Raw genomic sequence first — 26,422 nt, 5'->3', positions numbered from 1 at the left:
GCCTCCCCTGTCAGCCTCCTGACAGGAGGAGTACTTCGGAGACAAAGGCCCCGTGAAGACTCAATTCCTCCAAAAATACATGACCTAAGTAACAACAGTGGCTTTGCTATACTGATACAGTTTTCAGACAAGTCTGTTGATCTGCCTCAGTCTTGCCACAAAGATTTGCAGGTGAAAAATCTAAGAACTGTGAGCTTGTGATACCGATGTTGTTTCAGGAAAAATTACTTGGAACCCCTTACTCCTACCTCTTCACTTCTACTGGTAGCCGTAGGCCCTTTAAAGAAAAATCTAAAGGATTCTTGGGCTTAAAAAAGTCCCTGATGTCTTCTAGAATAGAGTTATACTGTATTTGATAAAATCTGAGAAGGCATCAACTATATGATGCTCTATTATTTTATGATTATGAAGAAATTATACAATATTGCCTACTACTATTATAAGACACCAGTGATTATAGAGTAGTTTCTTCTCTTTACTCTTCAGTTCTGTTGAGCCTTCTTCCTTATTATTTATTTTTTAGGGCTTCCTTACCTTTAGGGCTTGGACTCAGGGCTTATGCCATGCAGAATCCCTCATCATTGAAAGAGGAAATAATAGACTTTTGTCTGTCCCAGGGTTCCAGTCTGCTTTCTTCTGCTGTAAAGGGTTGCATAGTGGTCCTGCTGTGGAGATCTCAGGTCAGCTTGCAAATTGGAAAGCAATTTTTCAAAATTCTCCCCCCAAATTGGGTCACTCAATTCTCCTCTCATGGGGGTCACTGGATCCCAGGACTGGATAAGTGGAAGATGACAGTTTACCAATCTAGTGACTATATTAGAAAAAGCAGGCTGAGTACTAACCTTTTCTTTCATAAGCCACTCATTCCTGCTAGGTTAGTTTCCTGGCATGCAGCTTCCTGTCTTCCATCTGTGCCTCTTCCCCTGAATCATTAAACACTCCAAGAGAGAAGGGGTAAAATGGATCAGACACTGCACTGTTCTGGTTCAATTCTTCTTGTCCTATATATATTATAAATTTCCTGAGCTACAAAAAAAAAAAAAAAAAAGAAGAAGAAGAAGAAGAAGGAAGACAAAGAGAAGGAGAAGGAGAAGGGAGTTAAGTGGCGTGGCTAAGGAGCATCCAGAGCATCCATTAATGGTCAAAATGTGTGTAAGACAGATCATTTTGCTAAACTGTTTTTAGTAGGCTTTTAACTTTTGGAATTTAAGCATTCAAGTTTAGTCACCTCCGTTTGTACGGCTTTAAATGGAAGGAGGTAGGCATTTTACCCAAATCACTTAAATAAATCCAGTGCTTTCAAGAAGGCTTACTTCCTGTGGTGCCCAGACTCCTGGAAGGCTTTGCACTTCCCACCATGGCCACCTAGCCTGCCCCTGGCACATCACCATCATGGAGAGTGAACCAGTGGCAGTCTGCATTGCTCAAATTCAAGCACTAGGTGTATTTTCCACCTGGACAATGTATGGTAAGACAGGAGGCAGGAAAAAAAGCATTTATGACAAAAACCAAGCCAAAGAAATTAGCTACAGGTACCCATCCCCATAAAATATCTAGTTATTTTGACCTGGATTTTTTATAAAATTATTTTTTCCTCTGCTTTATAGTATCCCAAACTACATCCATGTGCAAAACAAATCTCACCTTAACAATAAATCCAATGTATAGTCATCTTAGTCTATCTGGTTTCCTATTTTCTATACCATTTATCAGTCACTTATAGTGTCCCATACCAAACCTACTTTTCTTATTTATTATTTAGATATTAAATTTGTTGTTTATCTGATTATATTTGCAAATGGTATTTATAATTGGAAAAGACAAGGTTGTGACTCAGGTCTGACTTGTAGGGACTCAGACCCTAAAAATTAGTATGAGGTGGCCTGAACCCCGAGGGGTTGCATTGACTAGGCAGCTGTGGAGATAGAATTAGGGCTCAGGTTTTCCAAAACCCAGGCCTAAGTTCTTTGTACTGCTTCACTCTGTCACAGTTAGTACAATGTTTAGCTGGAGGGTAAACCCCAGGAAGCTATCGGGATTAAGGACACGCAAAACAAAGAAACAAACAAACAAACCTGAAGAGACAGTGCATGCCATCTCTTAGAATCTATTGCACATTCTCTTTTGGACACTGATGACTTTATGCCTAAATTTCCATGGCCATAATCTCAAATCTATTACATGACCTCCGAATGTGTGTGTATGTGTGTATGTATCAGTGTTTGTTGTTTAGTCGTTACGGTTGTTTGTAAAGTAAAAAGGTTTTGAAATTTGAACAAAAGAAAATGAAGTTGTTTCTTTGGTGATTCCACCTAGGCTGAGTCTTCCCAATGCTTTGGAAGTAAAGTAGCCTGGCTTGGATTGGAACTGCATTCAGGAAAACCTCAATGACTTACAACACTCACACAGCTATTTCTAATATCTGTTTTGTCCAAATCCCGGTGTTCCAATGTCCATATTGACCATCTTACTATCTGTCTATTGAGTTTGTAAAGTCTGTCATCTGTCCTGGTTTGAAGATGGTGCTTCGCAAGATATAACTTAGGTTTTCTGTGAGTGGTGTCGATTTTTGTGTCTTTGTGTGTTTGGGGAAAGAGCAGTTAGTCAAGGCACAGGATAGAGGAAAACATCAGAAGGCTGAGAATGGAGGGAAGGACAGACGGCCATTGGTGAGATGACTTGCCGCCCATTTGTTACATACTTTCCTCACAGTACAGTCTCCTTGAACAGCCTTGGTTTATTGGTTCCGTGTTACAGAATGTTCAAAATAAACCAATAATTGTTCAGGCTGTCTCTTGGAAAGGGAAAGTGACTGCTACTTAGAATAGCTCTTGAAAGCAACTTTGCTGTCCAAATAATGAACTACGTCCATGTCTAGTTCACAGAAATTGGCCCCCTGGTAAGTACTTAGAACTTGGAATCAGTGTCCATCCTTGTGGATTTGGATGTGACTGATAACCTTAGAAAGAAACATTACTCCAGAATTCCTTATGTTGTGGTTTTCTAGAGTCAATGCAATCATAGATTTCACACCTGGGTGTTGGCAACACTGGATGAGAAAGCTGATGCATGGGACTGAGCGAAATGAGATCTACTGATAGACCAGGTACTGCCAGTTTCTGTCTTCCCATTGGCACCCAGTGCTCTCAGTTGGCCTCTGGGCTGGCCCAGCCCTCAAGCCACCGTACCAGCATTACCTTCTCACATCCCATAGCTTGTTTTCATCCTCTTGTTACAAAATATCCATTGTCTTGTGTTCTTGTGTGTCTAGAGCTCAGCACCCTTGCTCACATCATAAAGAATATAGAAAACAGAACAGTCTCAACTCCTTGTTACCCTTCTGGCCCTCAGAGGACCCACCAGCCACATCACCTGTTAATTTATACCAACCGCACTGCCTACATGTGTCCACCCTTATTCACCTCTCTTTCATGGTTAATGGAGTGTGTCCTCTGGTTGGAAGCAAGACTCTCTCCACTTCAGTCTGAGTCTGAAGTGGTATCTGCATACTCATGGTTTCTATGCCTTCACCCTATAACTCACATCTGGCCTCACATACTTCTGTCACATCTGTATCACATCCGTATTTACTAACACTACCAATGACCCACCTCATAGTCCCTAAACCATTAGTTCCTCATCATTCAAGTAACCATGCCCACTTATAAAGCTCTTGCAAAGCTCTCTTTTCTACAACCTTCTGGCTGCAACAGATGAAACCAAGTTCTCCTTTTTAAGTGAGAATTATGAAGATGAAAGGATTTTCCTCACCTTCTAACCCTCGCTCTAATGCCAGGTGAATAGCCTACATTAATGCAACCATTCCTCTGAATCAGAATTCCCACACACTTCACCTTCCTGATCACTAGCATATGGACCCTATTCTATTGTACAATAGAATACCCAAGGACATTTTGTTCATTGCTTTTAAAGAGAGGGGGAGGGCCTCGGCTGGTATAGTTCAGTGGATTGAGCGTGGGCCTGGGAATCAAAGGATCACGTTTCGATTCCCAGTCACGGCACATGCCTGGGTTGCAGGCCAATTCCCAGCAGGGAATGCACGAGAGGCAACCATCCACTGATATTTCTCTCCCTCTCTCCTTCCCATCCCCTCTAAAAGATAAATAAATAAAATCTTTAAAAAAGAGAGAGAGAGAAACATCAATGGGCTGCTTCCTGTATGTGCCTGGACCTGGGATTGTAAGTGCCTGGACTTACAATTCAGGGGGTCACAGATGCCAATGCCTGGACTGGGGATTGAACTCACAACCCAGGTATGTGCCCTGACCAGAAATCAAACCCGCAACCCTTTGCTTATAGGACAATGCTCCAACCAACTGAGCCACACTGGCCAGGGTATGTGGACTGTATTCTAGTGCATCAGTATCTTTCTTAAAATGAATCATACAATAAGATATATGGTGACTTCCCTGATAGAGGACAGGGCTACCCTCCACCTTAGGAATATGTGCGCTGTCCCGATAACCATGTTTGAACAGGTCCACTCCCAGAGCTTCACCCTAGCCATGGCTTACAAATCAGAAAAAATATTTAATTTAAACTTTTTCCTAAACAGTGGAAAAGGAAAACATGGCTACCAGTTTCTCAAATTTGTTCTTTTTAATCAAAGCTGCAAACAGAAGTCCCACTTTGTGGAGAGAAATCTCATTTGTGTCTCCAGGCACTGCTTTAGGATTCAGAATTTAGGTTCTTCAGATTTATGACTGACTGATACTGTGAAATCAGTTGTTTCTGGCTGCAAATCATGAAATCAACACCAAGCGGGGCATAAAAAATAAAGGTTTTATGGTAAGTGGTTTAAGAAAAATGCAGAATATGAGTCCTTTGCGATGTATATGCTTTATAGCAGCAATTCCTGATTTTTAATTTTTTTTACAAAAGAATTTTCCACTGCTATGGTAGGAAAACATCTTGAAGTAACTTCAGTAAAAACAGCTATGTATATAGAATAACATATAATGGCTCTGTCAGAATTATTCTCCCACTAACAGGAATAAATATGGATGATGATTTTTTTCCTGCAGAATTAGATTTTATTAAAATAGTTACTTTGTATCCCATTTGGCCATGAGTCAAAGCAATGGGACCCCACATTAATGAAAATAGTTGATCCCAGAGTAAGCTAGAACAGAATCAGTTTCCATTTCTTTTGGATAAACTGTTAATGTTTATCTGATGGTGGATCCATATCATTTTTAAGTGATAGCCCTAATTACAACAAAAAATATGGATTAGATTCTAATAATAATTCTTGATCTCGATTCAGAAAGAATGAGTAGTGGAGCCTTTTCCTATGTAATGAATTTCATCTGTATCATGGTTTTAATTGATCATTCTCAACATTAACCTCCTCAAAAAGTTTAATAATCTTTAACCCCTGTGATGTCCATTATCAGATGAGTATCAAAATATTCTATCCTTATAATGGCCTTTGCTGGCTTCAGCTGATCAAACATGCTTAGATTCCTGGGGCTAGAGGCTAACTCCTTTGGTTAACTGCAGTTGGTCTCTCTTGATGGGCCTGTGATTTCACTCTTTGTCCACCCAGACAAATACATAACTGTGACTTTGTGAGAAAGGTGTATGGGTGTGGTTAGAACAGAACTCTCCAGAGTGGCTGGAGGCCATCCCCTATAATGGTTGGATCTTAAGAGGCTTTACTGGAGGTTCAGAATCACACCCGCAGCAGCCTGGAAGGTTGGGGTACTGGTTGTTTAGAAGTGCTCGTTAGTGGCAGACCCCACACTGACACAGGGAACTGACAATTTGTAGGACCTCTGCCTGTAATTTTGTGTGTCCTTCCAGATCCACTTCACTGGGGCAACTGGGGGGAGGTTCTGATCAGAAGGGCGCCCCTGGGATGGCGCCTCGCACAGCCTGCGGAGCAGCCAGGCTCTCTCCCTCCTTTGCTTACCTCCTGCTTCTCCCTGCCCTGCTTTCTCCCTGGGCTTGAATTCGGGGGACTGTGAGGATAGGAAAGGCTTGATGAAAGGTCCTGAGTGACAGATTTCTCAGTGATACAGCATGACCATGGTGACCAGACTGACTCAAAATTCAGTTAAGTGACCAAATTACTTTATATAAAAATATCTCCTTCTCCTTCACATCCCATCTCCCGCCTCTTCCCTGGATGCCTCACTTCCCGACTCAGCCCCGGAGGAAGTGCTTTTGTCCTGCTCTAACTCAAGCTCCTCTTCATCTTTACTTCTTTTCTGTAAAAGCAGCCCGGGAAACTTTCAGCATGTTGAAGTGTGGGTATATTACCATGGACGTTAGATTGGGGTTAAGGACAGCTTTAGAAGATTTCAAATAATGTTCATGCACAGAGTTGTCAAATGTCACCCCCTTTTTCAGGTGACATGGACTATTTGACGACCGGGATTATCCATCCAAATCCTCCTCTTAAGGACCTGTTTATTATTTTTTATTGCTCAGTTGATTGATACAGACTAGTGTAATTCTACAGTTATGGATGAATTGCCATGGCCCTGCATTCTTAAGGAAGAACACTTTAGGCATTATTTATCAAAATAGTAAGTATTACTGCTTTTCTGAATGTTCACTGGGTGTCAGGAGCTGAATGATGAATTTCCAATGTATCTTCTGACTTACTTTTTCCTCACACAATACTATCAGGGAGATACTATTAACTTTATTTTATAAATGAAACACTAGAAGCTTGCCCAAGTCTGGCCTGACCCTGTAAGTTAATGGACTTTCATCTCATGTTACAGTGCCCCTAAAATGACATTCCCAGGCATTAATTGACTTGTGCTATCAGATAAGCTTCCTTTGCAGTAGCAGCACAGACAGGGACCTGACTTGTGACTTTGCTGATGGCACTTTCTGTCCGTGGATGTGCGCCCAAATCGTGCCTCTGGTGCTGATTAGCCATGAACATGGCCGGGCGCTCATCACATGCACAGGACAGCGTCTCCCCGCTCCTTCAGCTCTCCCACAGAGGTTCTGCTTCACTGGACTACAGATGTAGACAGCATTGATTGATGAGGAAACATAGTGAAGATGACATATATTACTTGCCTGAGAGACCCAGGAAAAACTTGGGTGTTTGGCTGTTTATTGATGTATAAAGACACGATCCCAAAGCTATAACATCTATTACAGGACCCTAGTGGAGAATAGCTATATGCTTTATTAAGTTATTGTGTGGTCTAGAAACTGGTAATCTTGAAAAACTTGGGGAAAGGAAAGATGCCCAGGGAGCTTTTATCCCAAAATATGCCCTTTGATATGTAGCTGGTGGTTTGATAGTTGGTCCACAGACATCATGCATCTGAGTCCAGAGCAGGCCAAGCTACTTTTCTGCCTGTCAGGACTAAACTTGGCCCTAGCTGGTTAGCTTACTTGGTTAGAGCATGGTCCCAATAAGCCAAGGTTTCAGGTTCAATCCCCATTCAGGGAACATATAAATATAAGAGTGAACCAAGGAATGCATAAGGAAAACAGTGAATCAGTTTCCCTCTCCCTCTCTCTCTCTCTCTACCCATCCCCTCCTTCCTCTAAAATCAATAAATAATTCTTTTTTAAAAAGACCGAACTTGACCAGTCTTTTCATGAATGCACCAGTGTTTGGGAAGAGTATGTCATTAGTTAGGATGGCCACCATTTCCCTCAGATCTTGGTCAGGGGGAGCTGACCTTCCTCTGTCACTCCTTTGACTTGCCATTGAGGTGACAGAACATGGGTTCAAATCTTCCTTCTTCCTTAGATGCTGCTGAAGGGTTTCTATTTCCTGTGACCAAAGAACCTCAGCTGAGACAAAAAGGGGCCGTTTTCACCTCAGTTTACAGATGATGCAACTGGAGAGGAGAAAGATGAACTGAAGCTGAATTGTAGTAAGCTGGGAGTCAGCCTAGATTTCTTAACTTTATAAAATTTGTTTTGTTTTGTTTGCCATTTCACTTGCTGATTACGTGACCAAGAAAGACCAATTCATCTACTTTATTTCTGAAACATTTTATGGCCATTACCTGTCATATATGTGAGAATAGACAATGACCATTAAGCTGCTTTTTAACATCCTTGACCAAAATGAAATGGGTTACAAAGCACCAGACTGAAATTCAGAATTTAAACTGGTACTAATCACTATAGGTCTGTTCCTTAATGAGTAATACAAAGTATCTTCTTTAAATGATCAGGACTTGCCAGCCCGGGCAGCAGCACCACAGTGATTAGTTATCTGTTAATAAACATTTGCAGGTCTGCACACCAGGGCGCTCCAGCACAGAGCTGCCAGTTGGAGAAGCAACCCCCCTGAAAATCCTGTCTCTTCTCACCAGGAAACTTCTAGATCTCCTATCTCACATCAGTGCAGCTTTTCTGGATGATAGCTGCATTGCATTTGTGTAGTCCCCTCTCAACCCATCCCCCATATTAATTTTAGCATATGACACCTAGTCTCCAAATTTAATGAAAATCCACTCAGGCATTATCTGTAATATGAAAGACAGACTGAAACTTCATTATATTGACATAGATTTGAGCTAATGCCATCATATTTTACTAGAAAAAGCATCTCTTTAGGGGTGATTATAATTAGCACTCAGATTTGAAAAGAGCAGCCATGGAGAAGTAGCTGTACAACCCAATGGCAATAATACCTGCAGGACACTCATCTGATCAGGAACTGAATATTGTCCTCATTCACTGAGGTAATCATGACTATACTGTGGGTTAATAACCTTGAAGAAGTGTTAATAATCTTGTGGAAGGCTACATCTACTTATTTTGTCTTTTAAATTACCGTAGTAATGATAACTAAAACACGTGTTGCTTAGTACCACTACCTTAAGTAAGAGGATGTTTGTAATCTTCTGCCACCCCCATACCCAAATAAAGGAGATGAAAAGTCTGACTATGCTTTAAAGGAAATATTACATATAAAGGAAGCATACATATCAGGAGGTGTTAGTTCTCTTCCTCCCACCTTCCTTTCTCTTTCAACTTCTAGGGAAAATGCTTTCGTCAATATGTCATTAATCTACCTTTCATCTTGTAATCTTCCTCTGAGAAGATTCTTATTCGGTAATCTTCCTCATGAGAAAAAGAAGTCTTTCTTTTTTCTTAAAGTTAAAAGCTGGGATCAGGTCATTTCGGACTTGCATTGTTGCTTTTGAGAGCGGCTGAGCTGATTGGGGTCATATGGAGGAGATTACCACGGGCAATTGCTCAGGCAGGAAGGTGAGGACTAGCTAGCTGATAGATAGGAGGTGTATTGAGGGCCACTGCCATAGGCCAGAGGACCAGGGCTGAGTGTCTGGGCCACAAAATAACTAGCAAGAATGAAAGAGGACACAGTGATGGGCCATTTTATGGAGATTGGGAAGATGGTTAATATCTTTTCTCTAATCCAGGAATTGACTTTTTTTTCTGTAAATGGCCAGATAAATAATAGTTTCAGCTTTGTGGGCCAATTCCTGCTACAACTTCTCAACTCATCCATAAAGCAGCCATAGACAATAATATATAAATAGTTATCACTGTAATCTAATAAAACTTTAATTACAGAAAAAGGTGGTGACTGATTTGGCCCAAGGAACATCTAATCACTTGTTTATAAAATTGATTATTAAAAATAAGTACTAAATTAGTTGGTACAGATATGTCTGGTTCCAAGCCTAACTCTTAGATTTATTAAAATTCAGAATGCACACAGATTCTAAAGATTATTAACTCTCTTTAAGTTCAGCTATATTTTAAGGCTCATTTTTGCCATTATTATTAATAACATTTTAAGTATCCAAATCTGCACATATGAAAACACATTTATTTGGTACATAGAGTTAAGTATAATGCACTTCTTTCTATATAAGAGAGATTGCAATAATTGTCCCTGGGAACCATACACTCTGAAAACAACAATAAAATTCCATGTAAGCAGAGAGTGCAATACTGAATTAACAATTTTAGAAAATGTTCCAAAGTATCGGGGCACATATTTCTGCTCTTGAGAAACTGTCAATCACTACAGACACTGGTAACACAGTGGAAGCCAGCCAAGGCCAAGTGTGCATTCCTGTGTCCCACAAGTAGAGCGGATACAACAGCAGGTAGCTATTGGCCTCTTCACACTAGTCAGAGAGTTCTGTGATTGTAGGAGGCAGAGATTCTCTCAGGTTAACTCAGATTAATTGAGGTTTATTGTAAGAAGATTGAAATCACTACCATTTGCCTTAACCTTATGGGAAGAGAGAGGAGCTTTCACCACACTGAGGGCAAACTAGAACTGTAGTCCTGTGAGGAATCAAGACACCTGGGTAGTAGGTCTCTTGGTCACCTCTTCTACATTATTAGAGTTGCACTATTAATGCCTATCAGTGGCTTTCTACGACTCTTCTTCTATTGTCATTGCCAGTTAACAAGCTCTCTTTCTGATTCTTGCTTTCAAATTCACAAGGCAGTTGATACCAGTGGTCAAATCAATGTTGGGCTGAAGTATGGGAGGTTCATAGTCTCTTCCATACAGTCATACTATCATTCAGTCTTTCTTTCCATTCTTCACCCTCCTTCAGGCTGTGTAATCCTCTCTGCTCTACTTGCAGATAAGGGCTCAGTCACTTATAGTTAATTTAAAGGACACTGGGAAATGTAATCTACCTGTGTGTTTAGGGGGAAAGGGAAATGAATTAGGCAAACAACATGTAAATCTCTAAAAATATAATAAAGCAGGTCTATAGATTATTGTCTCTATTCACACACATGGCCCTGAACTTGCTCATATTCATTTGTCAAAGACTATTAGGTCTTTAGATATACAAAATCACTTGAAGTGAACTAGAAATTTCCTGGGCTCATTCCTTTAAAAAATATATATTTACTCCATGTCCAATTAGCTATATGTATTTATATAAATCTAAATTATATATATGGCTAACTAGAGGTAGAGAAACCAAAATGGTAGGATTTTCCACACTACAAAATGTGATTCAGCACCTATATGTATTCTTTGCAGCGTTTATCACTACACAGAGAGAAGGAACTTTTTCTGAAACCTTGTTTAAAAGCAGGACAGCAGGAGAATATAGAAAGAAATGCACATTTTCCTTTTGTGCCATTTCAACAGCTAATACTAGCCTGGATTTTCAAGGATCCCATCCCATTTTCAGTCTCTGTAGCCTAATCCTTGGATCAAGGAACATGGCTGCAGGGATGTGAGTCTGGAATAAATAATGCAAGAGTGTTCATATGCTATATGGTTGGCTCAAAAGCATGTTGATTCTGACCTTAGCCCTGCTTTATACAGCTTGGTGATCTTGGATGTGTTATTTCTTGTTGGTATTTTTTCTGGGGATTTGAGTGTGCTTGTTTAAAACATATCATTTTAGAGACACTTAAAGGCTGAATGTTGTGACTTCTCCTTGGTGGTGCTGGGAGATACTAGTGAGAGGGTCACCCTTGTTCCTTTTTGTTGTTGCCAGTTCCCAAGCAGACCTGCCCTTTATGATGGGAATTCCTCAGGGGTAAAGTGAGACTGGGTGGACTTCCCCAGTGAGAATCCCTCTACATCTCAGCCTTGGGCAAGAAGACTTTGAATAGCACCTCTGACTATGAGATCCTCAGGGTCTGCTGATTTATCATAGAGATGAATTCTCAGAATGCTTTCCTGACTATGGAATGGGGATTGGGAAATGAAGTAAGAAAAGGGAAGGGTAATCTTGTGAAGATTCCATGTCTTGGGCAAAATCATGGTGGGCTCAGTTGGTCCTGCCCTTCAACCTGCCCTTCATTTAGGGCTGCTGTGCTCTTCTTCCCAGAAGCCTGTTCTGGGTACCATTGCTGACAGTTGTTCTGGGTCTTGTGTCCACTCTCTAACTCTTCACTTCTTTTTCTTGCTCCCCTTTGACCACTCCCCTAACCTGTCTCTTAAACCAACATCTAAGTGTCATTACCTTTCAAGGATGCACTGCCTGTGATGAGCATAGCTTCATCCAGAGAAAGAAACTAGTGGACCCCTGCCCCAGCCCCACCACTCTGGAAATGAAATTCCCTTTGACTGTGTGACCTCAGGGAGTCACATTACTCAAGGTCATGTGAGGCACCAGAGCCAGGGGTCATGGCTACATGGTAGCAAGGAAGGGGCTGACAGAGGTTTGAACAATTAATGTCCTATAGCTGCTTCCTGTGTGGAAAGCCTTCTATTCTGCAGTTGCAAAGAGCTGGCCTTGACAGGCTCTCGCTGCTTCCCCAGGACTTAAATGATATAAGAAATAGCATTACAAGGAGTTAATTAGAAGACTATAAGGCTTGATAAGCATTTGTTTCAGGCTGTTGTGCCTTTTCATTATGAAGCTGGGGAGGGGACTAAGGAGGGAAGCATGGGGGCCTTTTTATAGGCAAATGAGGGAGAGACTTTGTAGATGATGTGGGGAGAGACGCCCCTGCATAGTAATGGTTCACTCAGGGAAAATTCAGAGGCTCCCATGAGTCCCAAGCTCTTGTAGAAATAAGAACATGAGACAATTCCTGACAAGGCACTTGGCTTAGCTTTTAGAGTATTATCCTCTTGATTTATGAAACATGACTGGGGATTGGCATGTGGGTTAAGAAGCACTTTGCACTAGAAGAGAAATAGAGATGGAACAGAAGGGAGGAATAAAGTCATCAGGGTAAGTAAAACTAGATATTGAGGCCACAAGACATCAAAGCAGGGAAATCATCCAAAGTTGTCGCAATTCTGTGGAACTCATCCTCCAGTGATGTATTCCAGCCGTTGGGACTGGCTACCTAGAGGCAGGAGTGGGAGCAGTATGGTAATTTTGTGGACCCTGTGCTCCTGGGAGGCTTAATAAAGTACTTATTCGCAATAGATGTTAATTGTTATAGAAATGTGTAAGTGGGGGCTTAAGATATTTCGTATCAGAGGAAGATTTTTAACAGGATAACAATATGATTTCCACTGCATTCAGCCATCTCAGAATTAGATGATCAAAACCGTGAGCATAAGTGAATACAGTACCTTCTTCCTACATCTTCAATCCATGTACGTATTTGGAGATTACAATTATACTATCTTTAAAATGTCTGTTCAGGATGCAGTTCTTATGAGATTCTACTTTGATGTCATCTGAAAAGAGTGTTCACATGCTGGGAATATTGTAAGTGTGCTGGAAAACATTTTCCAGACGTTGATTTGAGACTTGGGTGACCATCCAAGCTAGCTGCAAACAGTAGACCACTGTTAGAAAGTCATTTATTTATTGTTCAGTTATGTTTGCATGTGCATGTGCTGTGTGGTCATATGTATAAATGCATTTCTGAAGTTAAAGTAATATGACTGTTCTTATTCTTATTTGCTTCTCAGGAATATTGAGGGAAACTAGCAATGAGTATGTATTGAACACCCTCAATGACCTGAGTTCCGGTTCACCCCAGTGAGGGGTATTAGAGAAGGAGGACAAAAGTCCTCTCCCCTTGACAAATGGGACATCTAAGACACACATGAAGCAATGATACTCAATATAAGTTATTAAATGGCTTTGGTCTTAGTGTATCTTAGAGATATGCAGAATGACTTGAACCCAAACCAGATTTGAGAATTTGTATGCTGTCAATACCAATACTTTGCCCCTTCTCAGCAGCTTACTGTCTTTGATATTCTCCACTCAAATAGCTTACTATTTCTGCCTTCAGCCATCCACACAGATGTGTGCACAATCATTTAACTTCTTTTTCCTACATTACTTTTTCAACTTTTCTCTTCAGTGAGATCTTTGGCCCATCTAATTTCTGTGGTTTGCACAGTCCATTAACATGTATGCTTATTCATTTCATGTCTTCATTTTTGTTGTCTTTTCTTTCCAGCATAATACCCCATGAAAAAAAATTAATTTTTATGTTACAGCAATTTTTCCCACTCCCTCATCATTAGTACTGTAGTGTTATTTATAGGTATTGATGCCAGAGGAGCTCATGTGGGAATGTGTGGTCATTAAGAGCTTTATGATGAAGCTAAGGTTTGACCTGGGTCTTTAGGAAGAGGAGAGGATTTGACTGTTCAAGAGTATTTTTCTGGGGGACTTCCGCCAAGACGGAAGCGTAGGTGGAAGCATTGTGCCTTCTCGCACAACCAAGTTTAAAAACAAGAAAGTTTTAGCAACAAAAACGCAGCCAAACCACAGAAAATTGAACTATATGGAAGTCTGACAACAATGAACCCTTCAGCCAAACCGGTAAGAGGGGCAGAGCAAGTAGCAGAGGGGATCGGGCAGGAAAGGTCCTCTAGACCAACCCGGGTGTACGACCCAGGTGCGCCAGTAGCCATGGGTGGATCCCAGGTGTGGAGAAGCTGGTGGACCCACTGAGGGCACAAGGCAGTGGACCCACTGAGGTCACACATTCCTGCACAGATAAACCGGTGAAGGAGCGAGCGGTGAGACGTAACACACAGGCCCCAGTGGCAGGAAGTAGCAGAGGGAACCGCCATTGTCCCTCTCTGACCCCACCCCCACATACAGTGTCACAAACCAGTGACCTGGGTGGCCCCACCCTGGTGAATGACAAAGGCTCTGCTCCTCTTGCACAACAGGCATGAAAAGATCAAAATATGGCTCAAGAACAACTCAGAGCCCCAGAACCAATAAATCTAAGTGATAAATAAATAGCCAAACTTTCAGATGCACAGTTCAAAACGCTGGTGATCAGGATGCTCACAGAACTGGTTGATTTTAGTCACACATTAGAGGAACATATGAAGGCTAAACTAATTGAAATTAATGGTAATGCACAGGAAACCAATAGTAATGGAAAGGAAACTGGGACCCAAATCAAAGGAGAGGACCAGAAGGAGGGAAAAAATGACCAAACAGAAAAGGATGAAGAAACAGAATTCAAAAAAATGAGGAGAGGCTTAGGAACCTTCAGGACATCTTTAAATGTTCCAACATTTGAATTATAGGGGTACCAGAAGGGGAAGAGGAACAGCCATGCGTAGAAAACGTATTTGAACAAATAATAAAGGAGAACTTCCCCAATCTGGCAAAGGAAATAGACTTCCAAGAAATCCAGGAGGCTCAGAGAGTCCCAAAGAAGTTGGACCCAAGAAGGAACACACCAAGGGACATCATCATTACATTAGCCAAGATTAAAATGAAGGAGAGAATCCTAGAAGCAGCAAGAGATAAGGGGACAGTCACCTACAAAGGAGTTCCCATCAGACTGTCAGCTGATTTCTCAGAAGAGACCTTACAGGCAAGAAGGGGCTGGAAAGGAGTATTCCAAGTCATGAAATCCAAAGACCTACAACCAAGGTTAATCTATCCAGCAATGCTTTCATTTAGAATGGAAGGGCAGATAAAGTGCTTCTCATATAAGATCAAATTCAAGGAGTTCATCATCACCAAGCCCTTACTATATAAAATGTTAAAGGGACTTACCTAAGAAAAAAAAAGATTAAAATATGAACAGTGAAAGGACAGCAAACTCAGTTACTAAGAACCACACCTAAAACAAAAGCAAACTAAGAGGACAGCTAGATCAGGAGCAGAACCATAGAAATCAAGATTACATGGAGGGTTAGCAACAGGGGAGTGGGAGAAGGAGAAGGGGGGAGAAGGTACAGAAAATAAGTAACATAGACAGTAGGTAGAAAATAGGGGGGAGGGCAAGAATAGTATGGGAAATAGAATCTGAAGAACTTGAGACATGTGGTCATATACTAAAGAGGGGAATGGTGGGGGAGGGGTGTGCATGGTGGAGGGGAATGAAGGGGGGAAATAGAACAACTGTAATGGCATAATCAATAAAATATATTTTTTTAAAAAAGACTATTTGTCTGCAGTGTAACACATGGGAGTCTTGGGTGGGTTTTCTAAAGTAGCATCAGGGTCTGTTTCAGTTGTAAATACAGATAGAACTCTGAGGCTGAGCAGCATTATTATGATTCAGACTGGTCCGTGAATACCCTCCCTACTTCTCTATAATGCCCTTAGTTTGAGTGGCGAGGTTGGAAAACAGGGAAGGCAGCAGTGGAAGCTGAGTTGTCAATCCAGGCAGGTAAAGCAGCTCTGGTTTATCCTGCTGAGAGGCCATCACCCTAAAGGGAAGCTGGGTGGTACCAGGTGTTTCTGAAGAGAATTCACCCTTTTTAAAAAAAATATTTTATTTATTTATCTTTAGAGGGGAAGGGAAGAAGAGAGGGAGAGAACATCAATGTATGGTTGCCTCTCGTGTGTCTCCTGCTGGGAACTGGCCTGCAACCCAGGCATGTGCCTTGACTGGGAATTGAACCATGATACTCTGGTTCACAGGCCTGTACTCAATCCACTGAGCTACACCAACCAGGGGAGAATCTACCCTTTTATATTAAAACCAACATTCACCCCAATCATGCACTTTGAAATCAACCCTCAAGAATGCCCATCTTGTCTTCCCAACCTGTTGTCACATTTAAAGGGCCGTTACAAAATAATTTAATCCTCAAAAAGTCGTACTCAACAAACTGGAATTTTTTTAGCTGCAAATATAATTTACTTTATACAGTTTTTTAAGGGGAGTACTATTAATGCACTGCTATATTTGTTTACTCAATGAGCAGGAAAATTGAAGAATGTAGGTTAAATGAAAGCTTCATCAAAAAAAATGTTTATAGTTCCTTTGAAAAAGGTAAATAGTCATCAGAGGCAGGGAGGAGGAGTGGTTGTTAAATCACAATAATTCTATTAATATAAAGCATTTTAGGAACATTTCTATTTTATAAGTTATTGTTCATCTGTATAAGTCTAGGTATAGTATTGATAGATTATATACACTGATGTTATACATGTAAATTTCTTCTCCATATAATAGCCATGATTTTACTTGCTCCTGATCCCTCATTATTAACACTAGTATCCTTCACACTGTAGCATAAATTGTAGATATAGATGTCAGATGAGCTCATGTAGGAATGTGTGAGCATTAGGGCTTCCTGGTGCAGGCATTTACAATATATATATGTATATACATGCCTATATGTAATTTCTATTTTACAAGGTAGAATTAATGTTACAGGCCTAAAAGTCCAAGTTAGTGGTGTTCAGTCCCAAGCATGGGCTGGAGCCTAAGCATAAGGTTAACTTTGCTCTAATGCCCATCATTCACCAAGAATCAAAAGTACTTTAACACAGTCTGTTGAGGAGAGTTGAATTTTTTGCTAATCTTCATTCTATTAGTTACAGATTCAAGATTCCTTTGTTCCAGGGGAAGGTGTTGATCTAAAAACTATCAGCCAGAGAAGTTAATCAGCAGCTGAAATTCAAAGAAGTAAAATTATCATGCATTTTAAGTTTCTGAAAAAGTGAGAACATTTTAGAAATATTGAAAGACAGAAGAAAAAGGGTTGAAAGCTGAATCACCTTGAAATTTCATCCAGCTTGTTGGATTCTGTGAATTCCATGTAAGAAAGAAATAATGTCAAATATAATTGAGATAGGAAAGGGTTTTATGGTTGAAATCTATTGTCTGTTCTGGGACAAAATTCTGAACTTGGCAAATGAGTGTTTTCTCTCATGGACGCTGGATTTAAAGGCTACTATATGCAAGGATATTTTCTATGGCATAACTCTTGCTGTTTGCACAACCTGCAAGTGATCCAAAGCCCAAAGTTATAATTAAGGACCTTGTTACACCATAAAAGATTTTCAAATTTTAATCTATGACAACCCAACAGCACTCAGGGCTTAAATACTTTATTGACCAGGCTGGCAGGCTGACTCTTCTGTTGGAGCTGAGGGCACCCTGCTCCAATTTATCTCTCCCACACTACATATTTGTAGTCATAAATCTTTTGCTAAGCTCTTTGAACATTAAAAATAACCCAGCATTACTGGCTTTTCTTCTGGTGCTGTGAGAGCCAAATCAAAGGTTCCAGCCTCCCGTGGGCTTTTTATGTAGTGCTGGGCCAGGGATGTTCACATCTATCCTGGCCCTCTCTGTCTGAATGTCAAGTCAGAGGACAGCATCTCCCATACAAGTTTCAGCTCCCTCCTTGCAGATGCCTCCCTGAGCAGCAGCCTAGAAGAAGGTCAGGCTGCATCTGTTCCCTTGTCTGGATGATTACTCTGGGCAGGTGTGTCTCCTTGGTTCTGCAGGATCCCACTAGATGGTGCTGTGACCAGAGCCCTGCCACTGAGCTTTCACTGTGACCACGTGAGGACAGAGGCTGAGCAAGCAGCAGAGGTCAGAAAATAGTTTCTGAAGGTATAAAAGAGAAACCGTTTCAGTATAGCCCTAAAAGCAGTGTAGAATTAGGCTCTAAACTAGATAGTGACCCCACAATTATGCGGCGGGCTGTTTAGAGAAATGAAGAATGCATTCCAAAGATGTTATTTTATGAATGCTCTTCTTCTAACATGAGGGTGTTGGTTCATTGGGATCTTTCTGGCAGTGATGTTGAAAAGGAAGCTTTCTGGAAGCCATCCATCCCACAGGCACGATGGAGGGTCCAGGATTCCTGTGTTTGTTCCTTTTTCCTTGAAGTTCTTTTCTAGATCTCTTAAAACCAACTTTATCAAGCTATAGTTGGACTGCAATAAACTGCACATAAAGTGTATGATTTGATAAGTGTTTCATAGGCATTCACCCGTGAAACCATCACTGCAATCAAGATGACAGATACAGTCATCACCTCACATAGTTTTCTGTGTCCTTCATAGTCCATCCCTCCTGTGTCTCCCGCCCCACTCCCATCTCCAGGCAACCGCTGATCTGTTAGTTGTCACTATAGATTAGTTTGTATTTTCTAGACTTTTGTATAAATGGCATCAAACAGTATGTGCTCTTTTTGTTGAGCTTCTTCCCCTCAGCATAAGTGTTTTGAGATTCATTCGTATCACTTTGTGCATCGACAGTTCATTTTTCATTGTTGCTGAGGACCATTCCACCCTGCAAACCCACTACAGTCCATTTATCCCTTCACCCGCACAGGGGTGTTTGCATTGTGTCCACTTTGGAGTTTGTACTAATAAAACTGCTATGAATGTTTTGTGTACAAGTCTTTGTATGCTTCTATTTCCCTAGGAAAATAGAATGGCTGGGTCCATATGAAAGATATAAGCTTTTTAAGAAATGACCCATCTCTTTCCAAAGGAGCTGGACTGTTTTATATCCCTACGAGATGATTCCTAGTTCCTTCACATCCTGGTTGACTTTTCTGCTGTGCGATGCCTGTCTAGCCTCCGTGGTCACCCACCTCAAACATGGCCTCTTGCCTCTGGCCACACATGGAAGAGTCAAGATTTGGGCTACACAGAGAGGAAGACGCTGGACTGAGGGACAGTCATGACCCAACATTGATAGGAACTATCTGTTTTGTGAGATTCTAGAGAATTGAAGAACTTGGATGCTATGGTATTACTCAAAACCATGGAATAATAAAATAATATGGGTTAAAATTCCTGATCATTTTTCTGTAAGCAGATAAGAAACACATTTTGCCTTTTATTTTATGGAACCCAGTAAATGTTATTAACATACGGACATGAACATGATGATCAGAGATACAAAAATGTGCTTTAGGCTATTCTTCACCAAGAGAACCATGTTTCTGGGTGTGGACATTTAGCCTGAATGCTGAGGGCTGGAATCCCTTTTGCATCCTCCCCGAACACAAATGACCACAAGTTCACTACCTCCTGGGAAGGCCTATCTCCGTAGTCAACAGTTTTGTTCCTGGAGCAGTTTTTTATCTAAGGAGTTATTACCTGTTGGCCTGGCAACGTGAAGTGATTCCGAATCAGTTCACATAGCGCAGCTCTATCAAAGCAGGCGATAGTGTAGCATGAGGAAGCCAAGTTAGGCTTCAGAAAACAGCATTCTTTCTACTTCTCTTATTTTATACATCTTAGACTCCTGTGGCCAGGTAATATGTTAGAGATCAGCTGGTCCCAAATTATGTTCCCTGCAGCCAGGTTCAAAAGGGGAGGGTGGGAGCAAACCAGAAAACTAGAGTCATTCTTTGTATATGCTTTACAAATAGAACTTGGAAGTAAGAAGTTTCTTAAAAATAAGGGTGCCACTAAGAAAGAGACTGAAAGAGACAGACAGACGGAGAGAAACAATTATGTGTAGCTCAATCGATTGAGTTAGGTGGGGAGCCTGAGACCTCATGAGGAAATGTGATTTGTTCCTGCTTCAGGTGGTACTGTTAATAGTAGAGCTGGGGCAGGAACACAAGGATCCTAGAACTAGGTCAGGACCACTTTCATATGACCACCTCTTGTCTTTAATTCAAGAGTTGCAAAATAAATAGGAAAGAATGTGCATGGTTAAATCTGTAGCATATGGTGTTCTGTCACTTGTATGATATAAGCCAGTCCCTCTCCATACCATCAAAAATATTATCTATGTTATTTTTAAAAGTAATGAAATAGCGTTAACTTAAGCAATCTGCTCTGAGATATTTGTGGCATTTTTTGTCTGTTTACCTATGCTTAATTCTGGTGCCTGTTGCTGAGTAAAGAAACCCAAATCAGAACAAATAAGGAGATGTACCACCTGGTCCCCCGGGGTGATTGGAGTAGTGGAAGGTGTGTGTGTGTGTGTGTGTGTGTGATTTTAGGGTGCCATGGAAGTCTCCTACACACTCCTGGGGAGAGTGTGAAAAAGATCTTTAAAAGATCGGAATGATTGTGTAGACAAATTTGCCATCCCTATTTAGGTTGAAGCATCATGGTGCAGATAGGACACAGCCTCTAAATGGCAGAACAGTTAGTTTGGCTGGAGTTGGTGAAAGATCTGGCCCTTCTACTGTCTCCAGAGTACCATAGCCAAGAGGGAGAACAGAATTATTTGACAGTGACTTCAGAGAATAGTAATATGCCTGCAAATATCCTACAGGAGCCTCCTCATCTATTCCCCAATTATTTAGTTATTCGTGCATTTATCTAAGCAAGGTTTGAGAAAATATGAGCAAAATGTTGGGTGTAACTTTTTGTAGAATTTCATGTACAACTCTAACCAAACATTGAGATATTTATTAGCCCTGGCTGGTGTATCTCAGTGGATTGAGTGCGGGTCTGCGAACCAGAGTATCGAGGTTCGATTCCCAGCCAGGGCACATGCCTGGGTTGCAGGCCAGTTCCCAGCAGGGAACACATGAGTGGCAACCATACATTGATATTTCTCTCTCTCTCTCCTTTCCTTCCCCTCTAAAGATAAATAAATAAAATCTTATAAAAAAGATAATTATTGTATATCTTATTACCTATTAAGTGATGTCATCACTTATAAGCCTAAATTAATAGGCTTATTTTTAAAATTCTAAGATGAAGTTCAGACCACAGGCACATAAAGTCATTTTAAATAAGTATCCATGAAGAAGGACATATACAAAGGGAGTGCCTAGTTATTGCCAGACACTCTACTAGATAAAGTTATTTCTTAATTTATCCCATTTAGTGTGCTCTTCAATTCTATATTATATGTATGATTATCTCCATTCCTCAGAAAAAATAACTTTCTCAAGGTCCCAAACCTAGATTAGGATTCTGACCCAGGTATAACTTCAGGGCTGGTGACCTTTCCAGTATGCATGACAACAATGTTACCTACTTGGTATTAATGTTTAGGGAAATAATAACCAGTAGAGGAAGGTCATAGTTCTATATATAAAACACCGATTGTGGCTCTTTGGTGAGTTTTTACACAGTAAACTCTCTTTAAGCCTGTAGTCCCAAAGCTTCAGTGTGAGACCAGTGAGATGGAAAGGGGATTGGGTACAAGAAGGCCTGCCAGCCATTGGGTTCTCAGCTCTGTACCTTTCCCTTACTTCTCCCAGAAAATGAAGAACCAACTGCCCTTAACAGGGCGCTCATTAGGAAATATTGTGATTCCTTGTCATTTCCTCATCACATCACACATCTCAACCGAGAAGTGAGGGAATCTTCATGGGGGATCAGAGGATCTAAAACATCTACGTGGGGCACCCAGATGGGAGGTTTGACCTGTTCCTAACCCTGGCCTCCATGCATGTGATAAAGCAGGCAATTTTACTGTATGGAGATGAAAACAAACAGAAAATTATGAAGTGCACAAGAGGATTTTCCACATTGCTGAGCTTTCCAAAGTGTTCATACTTGAGTTCCCTCTTTTGAATTCATTATCTCAGGGCAGCTGAGCTGAAAATGTGTGTTGTGACTTAAAGTTGGGAATAATCTGCAAAGGCTGCAGGGTTCAGAACCAGCCTTGCTCCTTGCAGGTTCTTTGTCAGCAAACTCTGCCTCGGATTCTAGCCATTGGCACGTGGGGGGGGGAGCTCTATGAAAGATGTTAATTTAAGACCCTTCCCTGACCATTCGTTTTAGTATCATATATATTTAGAAAGCTTCCTTTATCTGAAGGTGTTCATTAGGAATTTCTCTTAAATTTGTATCACTTGCACTTTTACATTCTTTAATTTGAAAGGATTTAATCATGATGAATATTTAGATCACAGCCGTAAAGAATCCATGCATGGCTGTGGGAATATTGGGTGATTTTCCTCTTAGTCCCACAAACTTGTCATTTCACATCTATCTTCTCCTGTGCCTTTACTCACATCTTTTTTGTGTCTCTGTCTCAGCCCTACCTGTCATTCAATATCTAAATCCCGACTCTTTCTCTAAACCTGATGAAACGACTGAAGCCTGAGGAGACCTCTGTCTTTCCCCTAACTCAATATGGGTTACTTTCAGTTCTATTAATACTACAGCTAATCAGATGCTTTCTAATGTCTCTATTTTTATATTGAATAGCAGTTTTACATTTTTATCACTTTAACATTTTGCCTGTTTACATATTGCCTCTCTGAGTGGAGCAGGCCCTCTTTTAGACGGGGCTACTTATTCTCCCATTTGACTTCTACCCCAGCACCAAGTGCTTGCCATGAAAGGATTTCCCGAGTTGATGGATCGATTAATTGATGAAATTGTGCTACTGAATAATTATTTGCTAAATGTGAGAAATACACCAGTGGCTAAAAGATGTGGCAAGAGGGCTTTCAAGGCTCAGTTCATGAATAGTTGCTCACAAGAGTTTGTTTAGTAGAACTAGGAAGTAAGGGAGTTACTGAGAAGCAGAAATAAATTGCTGTTAAGTGCTATTGTTTGCAATTTACTACTGGAAGTAGCAAGGTAAATTTGAGTGCACATATATAATACAATTGTATTGATTAGACTGTCTTTTCCAAAGTAATTGGTGTAATTAAATTGACCTTTTTCCCGTGCAGAAATAACTTGTTTAATAAAGACTCAACAAATGAATTGAGCATAATTTTAAAACAGCAAATAAACAGAGCATTTGTTGTAAGGCCTTTGTAAAAATCACGTCAAAGGTAAAGCACTGACTGATTGGATAGTTTTGTGCCCAAATGAATAAATAGTTCTTAGGAAACCAAAGTCACAGGACATGCCATAAAACCCACCAAGCATTGAGGAATTCACTCGGTAGCATTAGGCATGATGCTAGACCCAGAATCCCTTTGCAAACAGAAAGCACAATGGAAAGGAGTTGCTCAGGTGCCACTTTGGGGCATTTACACATATTACCTTTAGGCCATTGACACCTGTCCAGGAAAGGACCTCTGAGACTCCTAAGACACCAGGTTACCTAAGACAGGAAGGAACCTAGGCTTCTGAAACCTTAATATGTCCTTTGAAACACAATTTCACTTATTTCTGCTCAGGATCTTACACTTCAAATGGGAAACATTTCACTGGATACAATCAGATTGTTTGGTTTGTTTGGTGATCTTCTCTTCTTTGAGACGGCATCACTTAGTATGTTCTCCATTGTATATGAAGCCTTTACCAGGAGGGACAAAGAAACATGAGGCAGAGCCATCACCTGTAACACACTCATACTCTACGTGACAGTTTAGAAAATGCATCCTACTTAAATCTGTAAATCTTCTAAGTCTGAATCTCCAGGAAGCACAGGCACCAGCATCTCCCCATTCTGTTGAATTATCAAAATCTCCGGCAATGGAAAGGTTGTAGATCCAAAGTCTAGATTTTAACAAGGAACCTGGTTCTCACAAAAACAAAGTATGAGAAGTATTCTGGGGGTCCTTGGTCTGGTACATGACTGGAAAAAGCACAAAACACATTAAGTGTGTGCAGTATTCTTGTGTAAGATGGTCAGCCTGGTGGCCACAGGAAGGGACAGAGAGGCTGATGAAAACAAAGTGTATGAGACTCATAGGTTCTAGGGACAGAGGGCACAGAACACACACAGGGCTGTGTGGGGAAGCCATCAGGTCAGGAGGCAGAATACAGGAGTGAGGGGAAGGTTTAAGCCCCTGCTTTTATAGGGTTTTCCAGGGTGAACAATTTAGATTTGGCTAGTTTGAATAATTAGATCTCTAGTTGAGATCTTTAGTTCACCAGCTCCTAGTCCTGGGATGCTTAAGGTAAAAAAACGTTGCCTCCTATGGTGGATGGGCCAAGTAGAAGACTATGAATCTGGATTGGTTAGTTTGCATATCAAAGGCATGCTCCCCCTGGATGTTTTGCTCTCTCTAGGAATTGAATATTTCTTCCAGGAGCAATCTTTCCTTAGCTAGAAAGTTTTTTTAAAGATATCAAAACATCATAATACAGCCGTTTCCTGTTATCCACAAGAGGATGCATTCCAGTACCCCCAGTGGATGCCTGAAACCACTGCACACTATAAATAATATGTTGTTTTCCTATACATACATATCTATGATATAGCTTAATTTAGAAACTAGGCAATTTTACAGATAGAAATTTATTCTTACTGTAGATCTTCACAATGTCAGCATATGATTTTTTTCCTTATTAAGTCAAGAACTTTTCTCTTTTCACTCACAGGAAGCATTTTATGGCTTCTCTCTGGCATATCTAAATTGCCAGCATTGCCACTCTTGCTTTGGAACTGTTGCTAAGTAGAACAGGTTGAACACGAGCCCTGAGATACTACAACAGTCACTCTGGTTACCAACATGGCTACTATGTGACTAGTGGCAGGTAGTGTATACAGCACAGAGGTGCTGGAAAAAACAATGATTCGTGTCCCAATGGGACTGAGCAGGAAGGCTTGAGATTCCATTCCATCATTCATAGCAGCACACAATCTCAAACATACAAATTGTTTACTTGTGAGATATTTTCTGTAATATTTTTTAATCATGGTTGACCCCAAGTAATTGAAACTGCAGAAAATGAAACTTTAATGGAGATCACATGGAGGGTTATCAGCAGGGGAGTGGGAGGGAGAGAGAGGGGGAAAAGGTGCAGGGAATAAGTAGCATAATCAGTAGGTAGAAGATAGACAGGGGGAGGTTGAGAATAGTATAGGAAATGGAGAAGCCAAAAAAACTTATACGTATGACCCATAGACATGAATTAAAGGGAGGGAATGCTGGTGGGAGGGGGTATGCGGGGTGGAGGGAAATAAAGGGGAGAAAAAATGGGACAACTGTAATCGCATAATCATTAAAATATATTCAAAATGAAGAAACTTCAGATAAGGAGAACTAATGTACACAGAAAATAAATTAAGAAATAAGTACATACATACATTTAAAATACATTGTATATAGTTAAAATGTATACGTTATATATTCCATAGACAGAATAGCAGTTGTCTATAGGTGTGTGAATCTGAATGGGACAAGAAGCTACCACAAGGGGAACATGGTAGAAAGTCAAACTTGAGGTAGGCCAGACAGCCTAGCAACCAAGATACCCGCTAATGTTTCCTAGACATGGAATATGAAATCTATTAGTACTCTGTTGGCAAGAAATACAGATTTTCAAAGATGTATTTGGTTATATGTGATACATATTTCAGGAGAAAAATGAAGACCAAGGATGGGAGCCTAGAAAACAGGTACATTTGAAGAGCCAGGTTTGGGACAAGAAGGAAATGGAGAAGAAGAGATGATCAAAGTTAAAAGGAATGTAGATGGCGGGACACATTGCAAAGGGTGGAGAAAACCTCAAGATCCTGATGAAGTTCAAAAACCGTTATAAGCTTCAGACAGTTCAAATGATATGAGGATAAGAAGGAGGAGCAGATGGCAGCCCTGTATGTCTGCTAGAGACAGCAGCATTACATTGAGAGACTGGGGATTCCCTGTTGCAAATGGCAATCATAATAACCATGTTTGCTCAGTAACCTTGACCAATTTATTTGGGTCTCGGTGTTCTCGCTGATTGAGTGAGGAAACTGGAGGGTTGACCCTTCAGACATCTTTAAGCCCAAATAGTCTCTGCAATCAATCATCTCCCCAATCTCCTGCATAGCTGCCCCACCCAACTGATTGTGGAGTGGCCTATCACTCCAATTTCAGAACATGCAGGATACCAGGTATTCTGTCTAGATTCTTATTGTGAATAAGTCTACCCTACATGACTAGAGATAGCTCAAAGTCTCTTTTGTTTTTCTCTCATTCACTCCT

The 26,422-nt window shown here is 40.8% G+C and overlaps 1 protein-coding gene across 4 annotated transcripts in view; it reads left to right on the top strand.

Annotated features, from left to right (window-relative positions):
* Positions 1-26,422, top strand: part of CTNNA2 (catenin alpha 2) — a 1,098,262-nt gene that overhangs the window by 660,011 nt on the left and 411,829 nt on the right. The window lies entirely within an intron of this gene.

Source organism: Artibeus jamaicensis, unplaced genomic scaffold, assembly GCF_021234435.1.
Source record: "Artibeus jamaicensis isolate MK-2021 breed Jamaican fruit bat unplaced genomic scaffold, CSHL_Jam_final contig_384, whole genome shotgun sequence".
Taxonomy (NCBI): domain Eukaryota; kingdom Metazoa; phylum Chordata; class Mammalia; order Chiroptera; family Phyllostomidae; genus Artibeus; species Artibeus jamaicensis.
The sequence above is the reverse complement of the archived record's forward strand: the minus strand, read 5'-3'. Positions and strand labels throughout refer to the sequence as shown.